The sequence below is a fragment of the Microcebus murinus genome, chromosome 20 (genome assembly GCF_040939455.1).
Source record: "Microcebus murinus isolate Inina chromosome 20, M.murinus_Inina_mat1.0, whole genome shotgun sequence".
Taxonomy (NCBI): domain Eukaryota; kingdom Metazoa; phylum Chordata; class Mammalia; order Primates; family Cheirogaleidae; genus Microcebus; species Microcebus murinus.
This window is the reverse complement of record NC_134123.1, coordinates 33613760-33628986: the sequence shown is the minus strand read 5'-3', so window position 1 is coordinate 33628986 and position 15227 is coordinate 33613760. Positions and strand designations below refer to the sequence as shown.

Genomic DNA, 15227 nt, shown 5'->3' with positions numbered 1-15227 from the left:
CCCGAGAAGTCGGGTGGCCTCTCCTCAGAAACTCTAAACATAGTAAACGTTGAAGGCCCCTCCCCGCGGCCCCTCTGTCCTGGTCACCCGGCCCGGGCGTGGTTCTTCTGACATGATGCTAACTCCAAATGTGTTTCAGGTTTTTCTTTCTTTTTATGGTGAGCTCCCCTGAAAATACGAGCTTCTTGGAGCTGGAGAAGTTAAAATTTGCAAGGTGGGGGGGGGGGCAAGGCATCGTCTGGCTGCTGGGAGGACACAGAGCGGTGGCCGGGTCAAATTGGGGACGCTGAGGCTGTTTATAAAGCTGCCAGCAAGGCGTCGGAGCACAGTGGCGGGCTGTCCCCCAGGGTGGCAGCCGGGGGCTGTTTCCACCTTTGGGCACCAAGGAGTGAGATGAGAAAAAGGGACTGGAGCTTGGGGGGGCGGAGGTGGTGCGGGGCCGGAGGTGGGGCACAGCAGGTGGACCCCACAATGAGACAATGCCACAGGCGGCTCTGCTCCTGCCTCCCGGCCCCTCGTGGCCGCCCCCAAGTTCCAGAACAGGCAGAGACAAGTGGAGAATGCCCGTCACCCCGGACCCCATCAGAAAACATGGTATTCGGCAAGCGCGTCCCGAGCATCTGCAGATCTCGAGACAAGATCAAGTTGGAAACTGCCACCTCGACCCTCCCCTGGGGTGATGTTCCACCAGTGTCCACCGCGGCCCCACTGTGACGTCTCCACGCCTTCGTGAGGACATCAGAATCGGTTCCCGCGGGGGGCACAGGGGCAATAATTTCTGAGCCGTGGCCAGCCGTAGGAAGGGACCAAGTGCACGGGGAGAGGTGTTCTGTGTCTTGAACATCCTGGCTGCATAGAATGATACTAACATTTAAAGACTCCAGCTAAGGCCACCGTAATCCCGGTTTCCTCATGGCCTTCCTGGATCGCGCTTGCTGTCCTAGCATAACTATCGCCGTGGCCCCCTTTGCTTGAAAAACACTTCACTTCGGGTGATAAATTATATGGTTGCCTTAGCTGTAAGGCTGGTGCACGAAATGCCTTATTTTATTTTATTTTTTTCTGCTCCGCTTTCTTTTTTTAAATTTCAGCATATTATGGGGGTACAAATGTTAAGAATATGTATATTGCCCATGCCTCCCCTCCCCCCTCGAGTCAGAGCTTCAAGTGTGTCCATCCCCCAGACGGTGCACATCTCGCTCATTATGTCTGCATATACTCATCCCCTCCGCACCCCTGTCCACCTGCCCGACACCCGATAAATGTTATTCCTATATGTCCACTTAGGTGCTGATCCATTAATACCAATTTGCTGGTGAGCGCATGTGGTGCTTGTTTTTCCATTCTTGAGTAGAATGGGTTCCAGCTCTACCCAGGAAAATACAAGAGGGGCTAGATCACTGTTGTTTCTTAAAGCTGAGCAGTACCCCATGGTATACATATACCACATTTTATCAATCCACTCATGTATTGATGGGCACCTGGGTTGTTTCCACAACTTTGCAATTGTGAATTGTGCTAAAATGCCTTATTTTAAATAAGGAGACATTGAAGCCAGAAGTCAGAACTGACTCGCCCAAGACCACACGATCCCTCCCGAGCCCAGCGCACCCTATTCCGCTCAATGAGTTGCAGGCTGCGGTTCACCAAGGACGCCTCAAATCTCAAGAGCAACGTGGCTGAGAACCCAGCTCACCTTTCGGGAAACTGTGGCTTCTTCTGCAACGTTTTGTGAATGAAGTTATATAAACAGATCTGTACATCCAAGTGAGATCTATTTCATCTGGCTTTTTTCCACTAAGTGAAATCAACTGACATCCACCCATGTTGTTACATTGTATCAATAGTTCATTTCTTTCTATTGCTAAATAGTATTCAGTTGTGTGCTGTTACACAGTTTTTGTTTATTCATTCACGGGTTGGTGGACACTTTGGTTACAGTGTTTCATTTCTTTTTCTTGCCTTATTTCACTATCTGGAAACTCCAAAGCAATGCTCAACAGCAGCTGGAAAAGCAGACAACCTGTCTCGTTCCTGATATTAGCAGAAAGCACCAAGTCTCTGTCCGTGAAATTTGATGTCATCTGTAGATCTTTCACAGGTGCCCTTTGTCAGATTGAAGAACATCCTTTCTACTCCTTGTTTGCTAAGAATTTTTTTAAAAAAAAATCAGGAATGGATGAATTTTCTGACATACTTCTCCTGCATCTATTGAGATTACAGTGTGTGTGTGTGTTTATTTTGTTAATATGAGTAATCTTGATTGATCTTGACTGTTAACTCAACAGTGCAGTCCTGGGATAAATCTCACTTGGTGTTTGCTGTATTGTTGGATTTGATTTGCTGAAATTGGCTATAGAATTTTTGCATCTATATTCATGGGTTTCTTATAATGTATTTGTATCAGGTTTTGGTATCAGGGTAATGCTGACTTGGATCAGTGTTGGGTCTACAGCTAGCTCTTCAAAATCTGGAAGAGTCTGTGTATATTTGGTAATAGTTCATCCTTGATTGTTTGGTAGATTTCACCGGTGGAACTATCTGGGTCTGAAATTTTCTTGGTGGGAAGAGTTTTCTGGATTCTACGGCTGGTTAATCTGGCTTTTCCCTTCTGCCATCCTCAGCTTGTTGGGCTTGTCCTTAGCCAGGCCCCTCATGGTCACAAAGTGACTGCATAATCTCCAGACTGTCACACAACATCCAAGAACAGGGAGGGCCCTCTTCCCCTACGTGTCTCTGTATTAAAGAGGAAATCCTATCTCAGTAGGTTCCCAGCTGACACCACCCGCTCCCTTCTCAAGCATCCAGAATCATGTCCCATACCCATATGCAAACCAAATGGTACTGGCAGGACTATACCAGTCAAAATCTAGAGAGGGGCCAGCTGTCACCTGAAGTACACAGCAGCCCTTTACCTGAACAAGGTGCAGGATCAATTATCAAAGGAGGAGGGAGGCATGGCGTCTGTTCATAGGGCAGTGAGGCAAGTTATGCAAACCAAGAGAACCTTCTGCAGTGGGTGACTTATTACCTAACTGACTCGAAAAGGCAGTGGCATCCCAAACTCTTTAAATTCAATCCTTATTTCCTGTGGGAACATTATTAGAAACCGAGATGGCACAGTATGGAAATTGACTGTGAATAGCCCTTAAGTGCAAACAAAACAGGCCGTCTGTAAAACCAAAACACTTGGCCAGGCGAGATGGCTCTCGCCTGTAATCCTAGCACTCTGGGAGGCCGAGGTGGGAGGATCACTCAAGGTCAGGCGTTTGAAACCAGCCTGAGCAAAAGCGAGACCCCGTCTCTACTAAAAATAGAAATTAATTGGATAACTAAAACTATATAGAAAAAAATTAGCCGGGCATGGTGGCGCTTGCCTGTAGTCCCAGCTACTCGGGAGGCTGAGGCAGAGGATCTTTTGAGCCCAGGAGTTTGAGGTTGCTGTGAGCTAGGCTGACGCCACGGCACTCACTCTAGCCCGGGCGACAGAGTGAGACTCTGTCTCAAAAACAAAAACAAAAAACCCCAAAAAACCCCAAACACGTAAGCTGCAAGTGCTGTCACTTATGTGCCTCCCCGCCCAGAACTTTTCACGTAGCTGGGCTGGCTCGGGGGGCTGCAAGTGAGTTTTCTCGGAGGATTTAAGCTTTGTGGGGGCAGCATCTGGGCTTGCTGTGACCACTGCTGCACACAGCGGGTGCTCAAGAAATGTGCGCCTGGGGAGGGAAGCCACACAGACCGCTGTCTTGCTCTCTGGACAAACCTCCCCCAAACAAGGACAGCTGCGCTCAGTACTGCGAGCACCTCCCGGCTCAGGTCTGCAAGGACGGTCAGCTGCCTGCTGACTCGGTATTTACGAAATGCTCTGGAATGCCAGTCTGGGGCAAGGGGCAGGGCTGTTTCCTTGGAAACACAGGTCCCTCACTCCAGGCCCTACGGAGTCAGGGAACACGGGCACGGTGACTCGGCCAGGGGTCAGAGTTCCCAGGGCAGGGTCAGTCCCTGTTTGGGTCCGTATTTTGCAGTTCCTGTTCATAACAAGTTCCAAAAGCGGGTGTGGGGGGTGGGCGGGTTGCAAGTTGAATGTCACTGCAGAGGGGGCGTTCCCTCCCAGAAGACGGGACCCCACACACTTTGGCTCCAGAGAACCCGGGATTTGACACGGCCTCCCGTGCGCATGGGCCGCGCGGGGCCCTGGCGAGTCAAACAGGCTCTCGTCTCTGTCCCCGTCCCCTACAGGGCCAGTGGGAGCATGAAAAGAGATTGCGTCTGCAAAGTGTGTGCAAAAGCGGCTCCCAGTAAAGTGTCCAGACTGGGGACGTTCGTATCTCCTTACTCAAGAAGGGAGTCAGTCGCCCCTTTACTGGGGGGTGGCTGTTCGCTGTGCAAACGCCCCGTTTCTTTGTCCCTGCAACCCAGCATCCGGCAGAGAGGTTTCGTGTACTCGTTTTCCTCCTCCCAGCTAGTCAAAGAGAAAACAGATGCTAGGGAGGGAGCCAAACGCCACCCGATCCGTTTCCCTCTCCCTTCCCATAACCTCACAGCATCTTCTGCAGGGTGACGTGGGGACGAGGTCTTGTGCCATCGGCGTCTCACAGCCATGCGGCCACGCCAGGAATTTGGTCGCTGGGGAGACCTCTGGTCCATTTCCATATGGATGACGGAATCGCCCGGGACTCTGTTCCCAGCGCCAGGGCAGACCAGTCACCCCCCTAATCCAATTACCTGAGATCATCAGCGGCTTGGGACACGTCCCCAGCCGACCGTTCAAATGGTTCGCCGCTGGAAAGCGGTCCCTTTGGCGCGCGATGGTGGCCGTGAGTCCTGGGGGCTCGGAAGGGTCAGCCCTGCCCCAGCAACTGGTTGAGTAAGTTGCCGACCCCGAGTCTGGGGTTTTGCAAGTACTTGCTTTGCCGATGGCTATTAGGAGAATTACGGTAACGTCCTCGTAGGACATGGCCCTGTGGCCGTTGCATGGGCGATTCCCGGGCTGCGAATCATTAGACCAACTCAGTTGATTCCTGTTGTCAGTGACCCCGAGCGGTTGTTTGGAGAACGGAATTGGATTAGACGCCCGCGAGGACAGTTGGGGTAAGCTGGGGAGGCCAGACACGTTCCCGAAGAATTCCTGCCTCCTCCGCCCACCGCTTTCTCGGCGGAGTTTGGTCTCAGGCAGAGCCTTTCCCGTTTTTTGCTTGAGTTGCATTTATTTTTTTTTTTATTTTTTTATTTTTTTATTTTTTTTGGAGACAGAGTCTCACTCTGTTGCCCAGGCTAGAGTGAGTGCCGTGGCGTCAGCCCAGCTCACAGCAACCTCAGACTCCTGGGCTCAAGCGATCCTCCTGCCTCAGCCTCCCGAGTAGCTGGGACTACAGGCACATGCCACCATGCCCGGCTCATTTTTTCTATATATTTTTAGTTGGCCAATTAACTTCTTTTTTATTTGTAGTAGAGACGGGGGTCTCGCTCTTGCTCAGGCTGGTCTCCAACTCCTGACCTTGATCCATCCTCCCACCTCGGCCTCCCAGAGTGCTAGGATGACAGGCGTGAGCCACTGCGCCTGGCCCAAACTTCTCCTTTCTCCTTTCCAGGTATTTCCATCCACCATCACTAGCGTTTAAATCATCCGATTCACACCCAGGCACCGTCTATATTTTCCGTATGTCTGTGTGGGTGTAAAATGCGAGGGGCTCTTCCCCGGGAAACGGACCCTTTGCAGCCCAGCCCCTGGGTCTTGACAGGCGTCTGGGATCACAGCTAATCCTGCACGTGACTGTCTGCGCGGGAAGCACTCTCGTTACCTGGGGTCGCCCGAGCCCTGCCGATCACCTGCCTCCCGTTTCGCCCCGAGCCCCTGCAAGCAAAGCCGGGCTAATGGACACCCCTATTGTTGCAAGACAGTCGTTTACCTTGGAGGATGGAGGATTAAAACAACACCACTGGGAGATGAAGCCTTCTCAGCCCTAAGTCAGGATAATGCACCGGGGTAAGAATGCTTAATCTCCAGGGAGTGCCCCAAATCCCCACGATATGCTTTCAGTGCTTCGCTTTGCATTTGGAAGTCTAGATCAACAAAAAGAGGTAGAAACTACACAAAGACAAGGGGCTCACCAGCCAACGATCTAAGCCGGCTGTCATGAACCCGTAAGGCATCTCCGTGCAAATCAGAAAAGGGGACTTTTCCCCCCTGGCAAATGTAGCCCCGAGCCAGGTGCAAGGCCCGGGGAGTGCAGGACGGGGCTGGCATCCAGCCCCCATTTGCCTCCGTGGCTAGGCACACCTAGGGCAGTGAACAACCTGCACAACTGTACCCAGCAGCCCAGAGTCCAAGAGATTCCTGGATGTTTCTTACTGCTTTTCACAAATTAGTTCTGCTGCCAGTCCGCATAGAATAAAGAAAGGCAATTGCACGGGTAAAGGCCAATGTTTGGCTGTGTTCGGATTGTACATACGTCAGCTCCTTGAAACCCTTGCTTTCCTGGCTTGGTGTCACTTGGGTGGGCTCAACCCTTGCTAAGGAGCAATTAGGTTAAGAGGCCTGTTGTCGACACCTTCACTTTGTTCGTGCCTCTCAGGGAATGGAAAAAGTGCAAAGAACGGCCCAGTCTGAACCCTGCTGCTGGTGAGAAGTTCTCCCACGGGTGGAGCCTTTTCTGAGCTGCTGTGATTACTTAATACCCCGGCTATCGATCAGCTGTGACTCCGGGAATCAGGGCTGTTCCAGTCTCATGCTATGGATGTCTGGGGGAGGACACACTGGAGGCAGAGACAAGCAGTGAGGACTGCATGGAGGAGGAAGAGGAAGAGGCAGCTGGGACTCCAGGCAAGGAGGGGGTCCCACTGTTTCGTGCCTGTCTTGTATACACATTTTGATCTTGCTTTTGCAGAAGAAGAAGCTGAGGCACAGAAAGTGCTGAAGCAACTTGACCAAAGTCTCCTGGAAGTGGCCACGCTGCAAGTAAGCGGCCAGGATTCGAATCCAGAGCTGAAGCGTTTAGCCTCTGGCTACCTTTCCTCTGTCCTCGGGTCATGGCATTGCTCTGGGACCTCTTGGGTTGTTTCCACCGGGTAGAGCTGTGGCCCCACTTCCTTGGTTTATTTTCAGGAACCCCACCAGAAGTGGACAAGTGTGATCTTTGAAGTCTTGGAGACACATCCAGAGTGGCACCTGTCACATCATGGAAGGGATTTCTCTCAGTTTCCCTACTAGGGTGCAGGGTGCATTGCATTTATGCCAAGCAGCAGCTTTTTGTTTTCTGTATTTATTTATTTATTTTTGGAGACAGAGTCTCACTCTGTCACCGGGGCTAGAGTGCCATGGCGTCAGCCTAGCTCACAGCAACCTCCAATTCCTGAGCTCAAGCAATCCTCCTGCCTCAGCCTCCCGAGTAGCTGGGACTACAGGCACATACCACCATGCCCAGCTAATTTTTTCTATATATATATTAGGTGGCCAATTAATTTCTTTCTATTTTTAGTAGAGACGGGGTCTCGCTCTTGCTCAGGCTGGTTTCAAACTCCTGACCTTGAGTCATCCTCCCGCCTCGGCCTTCCCAAGTGCTAGGATTATAGGTGAGAGCCCCCGCGCCCAGCCTGTTTTCTGTATTTTAAAATGCCTCCCGACCCTGCCACACACACATACACTCTCTGAATCTTTAAACCATCTTACTCTCTCTTTGATTTGGCTATTAGGAATCTCAGAGTTAAAAATTATATATAACTTTAAATTAAGAACTTCTATTTCCAAATTTCTCCCAAGCTTCATTTTATCATTCAGTTCTTATTTCCACAGTCCTTATTTTGGATATATTTAAGTAAATGGTATATTTTATAAGTATCCAAATAAGATAGATAAAATGATAGCTAAATAGATAAAATTTCCTATTAATCTGAACAACAATTATGACAATCCTACTCTGCACTAGGCTAGGGTTAAAATTTAAATACAACAAGAATTGTGTCACTAAGGAAAAAGATGTAATTGAACAAGACAAATGTGTGAACAAACAATTGTTCACACATTTAACAATTTAACAATATGATAGAGCTCTGCACAGATTGCATAGGTTGTATTTTTTTTCTGCATGTAATGTATTCTTTACATATATTATTACCTCACTTAAACCTTGCAGGATTCCTAGATTTCTACAGGTAAGGAATGTAGGTGCTGAAACATTGAACAACAACAAAAAAAATCATGGTGGTTTTTAACATATAAGTGTTTATTTTTTTCATTTGTAAAACAAGTTCATAAATAGGGAGTCCAAGGTCAATATAGTGGCTCCATAGTCATCAGATACTCAGATTTCTTTTATCTTTTGCTCCACCATCCATGGTTCAAAGTGGCTGCTGGAGCTCCAGCCATCATGTTTGCATTCCAGACAGCAGGAGGCGAAAGGGGAATTCCCTACTACTTGTCTCTTTCTTCCTCAAGACGGCTTCTCAGAAGTCCCACTCAACGATGTTCACTTACACTTCCTTGGTCAATCCTAGCTGCAAGGGAGGCTGGCAAGTTGGTCTTCTAGTTGAAAACATGACTTCCCCGGATAATGTCCCTAAGCGTGGTCTTTGGGGTAGGCCGAGTGCTGAAATGAACAGTCTCTCCAGATCTCAAAGGCTCATTAAAGTAAATGTTACCTTGTGCTCATCTGGCGGTAAACCACAGGTCGAGGGTAGGAGCGGGGAGCTGAGGTGATCTGCTCCTTCTGTCTTGTTCCTTCCACCCGAGTTCCGGGTCCTTCGGCCCAGGCAGCAGGTGGGAAGGGCGGGGAGGCCCACGCACAGGGGTCTCTGCGGGCTGGCCTGGAGGAAGGGCCCGCCATTGCCAGAGGCGTCCTGTGGGCACCTGGGTGGCTGTGGGGCCACACCCACCCGCAGGCGCCGGGGGAAGGGTCTCCGAGACCAGGAAGCCGCGGCCCTCACTGAAGGACACAGTCGGCGGCGCTCTCCGGGCCGGGCTCCCCCCTCGGTGACCCAAATCGGCCGTCTGTGGCTCCAGGGACAGACACGGGCAATAATCAGGCAGGTTTAGCACAGCGGGGATGAAAGGTCAGACCAGGGGTCCTCAAGCTGCGGCCCACGGGCCACATGCCGCCCACCAGGGACATCAATCCGCACCGCCAGGTGTTTTTGCCGCCGCCGCCTGTCCTGCTTAGCAGCCGGCTCCTCTCGGGCCCACGGTGCTCACTCTCCAACAGTCTGAGGGACGGTGAACTGGCCGCCTGTTTAAAAGGTTTGAGGACCCCAGGTCAGACTGTGGGGTCTCCCGGTATGGCCTGGTGACCCTGTGGAGGCTGCTGCTGGCGTCCCGGGCGGCGGGGTCGGGGGAACACGCCCGGACATCTGCGGACCTCGGGCTGGGTCCCCGCCCTTCACGTGGAGTCCCTGGCTCACCCCTTCCTTCTAAAACTCTGATTTTGTTTCATTTCGATCCAAAGCAGATGATCCGGTTCCTCTCGGCCCGTCCGCCGGGGGATGTCCCTGGGGTCCCCAGGTCCGGAGCGCCGGAGCCGGCTGGGGCTGGCCCGGGGGCCTTCCAGAGGCAGAGCCCGCACCGTCCGGTCGTCCTCGGCGTCCCGCCTCCCCCTGCACCTGCAGGATCATCGCCGGGCAGGGAGCTGGCAACTCAAGGGCCGCGGCGCCTCAGCGACACCTTGGAGAAGGGGCAACACTGCTTTGAAAACCGAATCTGGAGTCCCGGGCAGGAGGCCAGGCAGGAGGCCCAGGCGAGAGGCCAGGCGGGCAGCAAGGATGCAGCCCCACCCCTCACAAGCCCCCAATCCGCCTCCTCTCCCCCGGCCTCTGCCCACGGCTCCCCCAGAGATGGGGTGGAGGGGGTAACCCCGGGTCAGAGACAAGAGGGCCTGGCCGATGCCGGGACTCAATCCGGTGACCCCGGCGGGCAGGGCTGTCAGAGCCTAACTTCTCCCTCAGAGCTGGGACCATAGAGGACGGGACAGCATGTAGATTTCTAAGAATAAGCAAGCAAGCAAGCGTGATTTTGCTCCTAAACCCTCTTCCGAGACAGTGGGTCCGGGGGACCAGACTCGCATGACCGGTGTGCCGTAGCGGGCAGGGCTCCGGGATCTGGGTCTCAGTCTGCCCCTCTGTGAAATGGGATCGAATGCAGAGCCCGTGTCCCCAGGCTGGGGTGGGGGTCACAGGCAGGCTGTCCCCACCAGTGCAGTCATTTTTCCTTCAATGCCTGTGCAGAGCCTTCCCAGGACAACGGCCCATCCTTCTTGCCGCAGGGGACACCCTCCCCCTCGCACCTTTAAAACTTGATGGCACGCTCTCCTCCCTCCCACCTGGTCATTCCTGCTACCGAAGGTGAGCTCAGCTGGGGGCGGGCAGGGTCGGGGTGTCATCTTTGAGGGGGACGGCTTCTTCCACTGGGCCACTCCGGAAACACGGCAGCAAGACTGCTCTGCCCGCGCCGGGCCCCGCCCAGTTTGGCAGATGCTGCACTTGAACTTGATGGAATCTGCCGGGGACGCAGTGAATTCGCTCCTGGACAAATACAACTTCCCGGTCCACAAAACAGAATCGTTAAAAAATACGCGTTTTTAGGGCTTCAGCCCCCTTGCTGCCCGGAGCATGGCTTTTGCACGGTGACAGAGTGGGGTGGATTGAGGGCACGGGGACTTGGAAACCGATGGCTGCGTCTTGCCTTTAGGGTGCTCTCCGGCGGGCGGGAGCGCCCGGAGCACACAGGACGGCCTGTCTTGGCGGGTGCGGGGCCCACAGACGCTGGGAAAATCGGCGGGGGACAGGCGGAGGGGCTTGTCCGCACTCACTCACTCGGCGCCTGCCCACAGCATCCGGGCACCCGCCTGCCGGACAGGTGGAGGCCGCGGGGAGCAGTCGCCCACAGCCCCGGGCAGGGACGCTGCGCTGTCTACCCGCCTTTGCTGCGGGGAGAGCAGGAAGCAGCCGGCGCTGTCGTCTGTCTGTCTGTCTGTGCAGGAGGCCGCTGCTCATGCTGGGAGGCAACTGGAGCGACTCCGGGGAGCTCCCGGGACAAGCCTGGTCCCTCTAGATGGCTTCGTTTTGTTTCGTTGTGCAAATGAGAGCTCAAGTGTCGAAGCCACCAAAATAGACAGCCCTGGGGAATGAAAACCCTGGGGATGAATTGGGTTGGGGCAGGGAAAGACAGTCTTGCCCGGCAAAAAGGTGAAACTCAACTCGAGCGATGGCTGGGAGCCTCCTCGGGTCGGTGAGGGTCTGAACTCCTGCAATAGACACGATTTGTCTGGGTCCGTGTTTCTGTCATGCAAAGACGCAAGGTTGTTTTTATGCCTGGCGGCCAAATTAGCTTCCGGGGACTCAACCTTTAATCCTTGTGCGAAGCCAGAGACTCAAGTCACTCCTGAAAGTACCGAAGACTCGTGGTGTTGGGTGCTGGCGGCGAAAGTGCTGAGGCCAAGGCCAAGAGAAGCCCCTCGGGCCCAGCTCAACGGATCCGGGGAGGAGAGGCGGCGGCAGGTGGGGGTGAGGAGGGCCCAGAGGCCACGCCCACCAGGATGGCTTCCTCAGCAGGGAGGGGCGGGGGCCGGGGCGTTGGGCAAGCCATGGGCCAGGGGTCCCCTCGCCTGGGCATCGTGGTGGGTTCGCCGGCCCTTATGTCGTCATTGCATCCTAAGCACTCGCCACACCCTCCCCATGACATCCCCACGACCGTCACCTCCGTTTTACAGATGAGGAAACCGAGGCACGGAGCAGTGAGGTCACATGCCGAAGGCTGCAAAGTGAGTTTTGAGGCCAGGAGCCAAACCACACCACAACCCGAGCACTGACCCGCCTTTCGGGAGCACAGAAGGCCCTTCTTTCTGTGCCTGGGGCACCAAATTGTTTGAACTCTATGATACTGCCGATGTCCGGCTGCTATTGACCAAAGACAAAAGAGGCAAGTGCACGCAGTTTGACCCGACAGCCAGCATCCGTCAGCGCCACCTCCACCAGCGGACAGCTGGGTGCCACCTCAACGTCCAGCGCGGGATGAGCAGGGCCCCAGGTGGAAGGGCGCGGGGGCGGGTGGCAGAGGAACTCAGTGATCCCCGGGAGAAGAGGGTCATCAGCAGAGAAAATGAAATTGGCTGGGACTAGGGGACCAAGCCGGCGTTGAAGCTAAGAAAATGCAAAAAGATAACGTCAGCTTGGACTCTGCAGGCCCTGTAGTTGCTCACCCGAGTGCCGGGAGATCCGGCCTCCAGGTGGTCAAAAGGCATTAATAGGCCAGCCGGGCGCGGTGGCTCACACCTGCAATCCTAGCACTCTGGGAGGCCGAGGCGGGAGGATTGTTTGAGCTCAGGAGTTTGAGGCTAGCCTGAGCAAGAGGGAGACCGTGACTCTACCAAAAATGGAAAAATTAGCCAAACAACTAAAAATATATAGAAAAAAATTAGCCGGGCATGGTGGCGTGAGCCTGTAGTCCCAGCTATTCGGGAGGCTGAGGCAGGAGGATCGCTTGAGCCCAGGAGTCTGAGGTTGCTGTGAGCTAGGCTGACACCAGGGCACTCTAGCCCGGGTGACAGAGTGAGGCCTTGACTCAAAAAAAAAAAAAAAAAAAAAAAAAAAAAGACATTAATTCTAACCAGGCAAGCAACATATGTTGATTTGGGTTCCTTGCATGGGACATGAGTGTAGTGCTGTCATAGTCTTTGGGATTTAGTGGAAATAATCGGATATGTCTGCCCCGGCTTCACGGATGAGGACACTGAGGGGTGGAAGGCGTGTGCTGAGCACCAAAGCCCACACGCTACAGCCCCAAGTCCCCGATATCCCATTCCAATGAGTCGTAACCATTTTCTTCCCTGCTATTAATATCATTTTTTTTCTGTGTTTCCGGCTCAAGGTCACCGAAACTGATTACCACACTTAAGCTGGTGCTTTGCTCTTAACCTGTTGCAAATCAGATTTAGGAATAATCTAATTCCAACTCTGCTGGCGGGTTAAAAAAAGAAAAAGAAAACTCTCTCGACTGCGAGATTTCGGTTTCGGTGCCTAATTAGGTTGGTTCCACCGTTATTGTGCTTTAAAAGTAAAACATGATTTCATAACGAACAGTGAAACCGCAGGCGAGATGGTGTTGCAATGGAAATCACGCAGATAAGAAAGTCGAACCAGATGCTCCCATGTGGGGTGGGACAGGGAGGGGCCGTCCCAGGCATGCCATGTTTAAACCGCCAGCCCCTCCCGCGATATTTTACCCTATTTGAAAGCAGCATTAGAATTGGGAGGGAAGGAAGGGGTCTAATCAATCAGAATATTTCCAGAATCCAACCCCGGCTGCATACCCGTGTTTCCACGAAAACAAGCCCTACCCGTAAAATAAGCCCTAGCAGGATTTCTAAGCATTTACACAATAGAAGCCCCACCCCGAAAATAAGAACTGGTGACGGGCGTGGCTGCGCAGCGCATCTGCACAACCCGTGTGTTTCGTCGCGGAGCGGGAAAGGAGCAGCCCTTCTCATCTGCCCTGTCGCGACAGCTGCTATCCCAGAGGTGACCGGACAGGTGCGGGCAGCCCCACCAACAAGGTGGGCTCCCCCTGCCAGGTCCCTGCCATCCTGTGCATGCTGCACGCTAAGGCTTTGAGGGGAAAATAACACGTCCCCTGAGAATAAGCCCTGGGGTGTCTTCTTGAGGGAAAATAAATATAAGACCCTGTCTGGTTTTCGGGGAAACACGGTATTTCTTTTCCAGCCCACTGGGCTCGTTCTGGGCGGCCGCCGTCCCCAGCCTCTCGGGTCTCCTGGGTCTCTGGTTGCACCGGGTGCAGACTGTCCCCAGAGAGCTGCGCTCGGGTCCCTGCCAGAGGAAGGCCACCCGGCAGCAGCTCTGCAGGACGCCCAGCCTGGATCGCTGTGGTGGGGCCCCCTGACACCTGCAAGCCTCTCCCTCCCCCACCCCGTGGCGGATGTGCTCACTACCTGCAGGGCGAGGTAGGCTTTGAGAACAGGGACAAATGTGGCCTGAGATCTACGATGACAGTGGGAGGGAACACAGCTGGTGCTCGTCAAAGCCTGGGGCAGGACGGAGCAGATGGGGGGTCCAGGCTGGGAGTCGGATGTAGACATCCCCTATACTTGGGAAGGTCACGATCGTGAAAGCACCGAAGCCACCACAGTCCCGCGCCTTCCCTCGCCCCTCCCTGCTTCCCCTTCATCTAGATCATAACTTGACACCCCAATGTTTAAAATCTTTAGAAAAAGGCCGGGCGCGGTGGCTCAACGCCCAGAATCCCAGCACTCTGGGAGGCCGAGGCAGGAGGATCGCTCAAGCTCAGGAGTTTGAAACCAGCCTGAGCAAAAGCGAGATCCTGTCTCTACCAAAAATAGAAAGAAATTAATTGGCCAACTAAAAATACATAGAAGAAAAAATTAGCCGGGCATGGTGGCGCATGCCTGTAGTCCCAGCTACTTGGGAGGCTGAGGCAGGAGGATCGCTTGAGCCCAGGAGTTTGAGGTTGCTGTGAGCTAGGCTGACGGCACGGCACTCTAGCCCAGGTAACAGAGCAAGACTCTGTCTCAGAAAAAAGAAAAAGAAAAAAAAAGAAAACCTCCAGAAAAGAAGAAAGAGGACTTTAAAACAAAGCACCTTGAAAACAAAATGCCTTAAATGCACAAATTTTATTTCTTGTAAGTTGATTTAATGATTATCTAGCATTAATAGATGCGCTATAAAATGCAATAAGAATAAACTAGCTGATCTCCGGTTTATTGGAAGAGCGTTGACTGTGCATCTACTACTGTCTGGGGGAAGGCAACAGACAGACAGGCAGGACAATGCCAGGTGGCCGTATGTGTTTCAGAGGCGAGAGAGGCGAGTGGCGCCGTTTTAGACGGGGCACTCAGAGAACACGCGTGAATGCCTGCCCCGTGCTCCGCCGTGGGTGCTGTTATTTCCGCCCATTTTACAGGTGAGGGAACTGAGGCTGAGCCCTTAGTGGAATGAATACCGTACAGTCACCCAGATCGTGGCAGGATTCGGATCTAAATCCAGATTTGCCGGATGCCAGCGTCTAAACTGTTCTGTCCACTGTGTAGTACATTACGTCACGTCTTTTTCTGACAATTTAACTTGCTTTCTCGCAAGGTGGCCGCCCACCCCCGGGACACCCTGCAGAAATGACTGTTCCTTTTATCGAGTGGTAATCTGCCCACCGCCCCACCGGGGCTAGGCGGCCAGCCGGGACCCGCCGTCTCTGCACAGGACGTCACGCTGAG

At 53.3% G+C, this 15227-nt stretch overlaps 1 long non-coding RNA gene across 2 annotated transcripts; it reads left to right on the top strand.

Annotated features, from left to right (window-relative positions):
* Window positions 1-4739: 4739 nt before the first annotated feature.
* Window positions 4740-13685, top strand: LOC105871370 (uncharacterized). 2 transcript variants are annotated; one of them, XR_012913717.1, is made up of 5 exons: window positions 4740-5091; window positions 5592-5986; window positions 6576-10329; window positions 10966-11484; window positions 11697-13685. It is a non-coding gene; the product is annotated as an uncharacterized LOC105871370 (long non-coding RNA). The 2 variants fall into 2 exon arrangements; XR_012913718.1 differs by having other exon boundaries at window positions 10966-11490.
* The last annotated feature ends 1542 nt before the right edge of the window (window positions 13686-15227 follow it).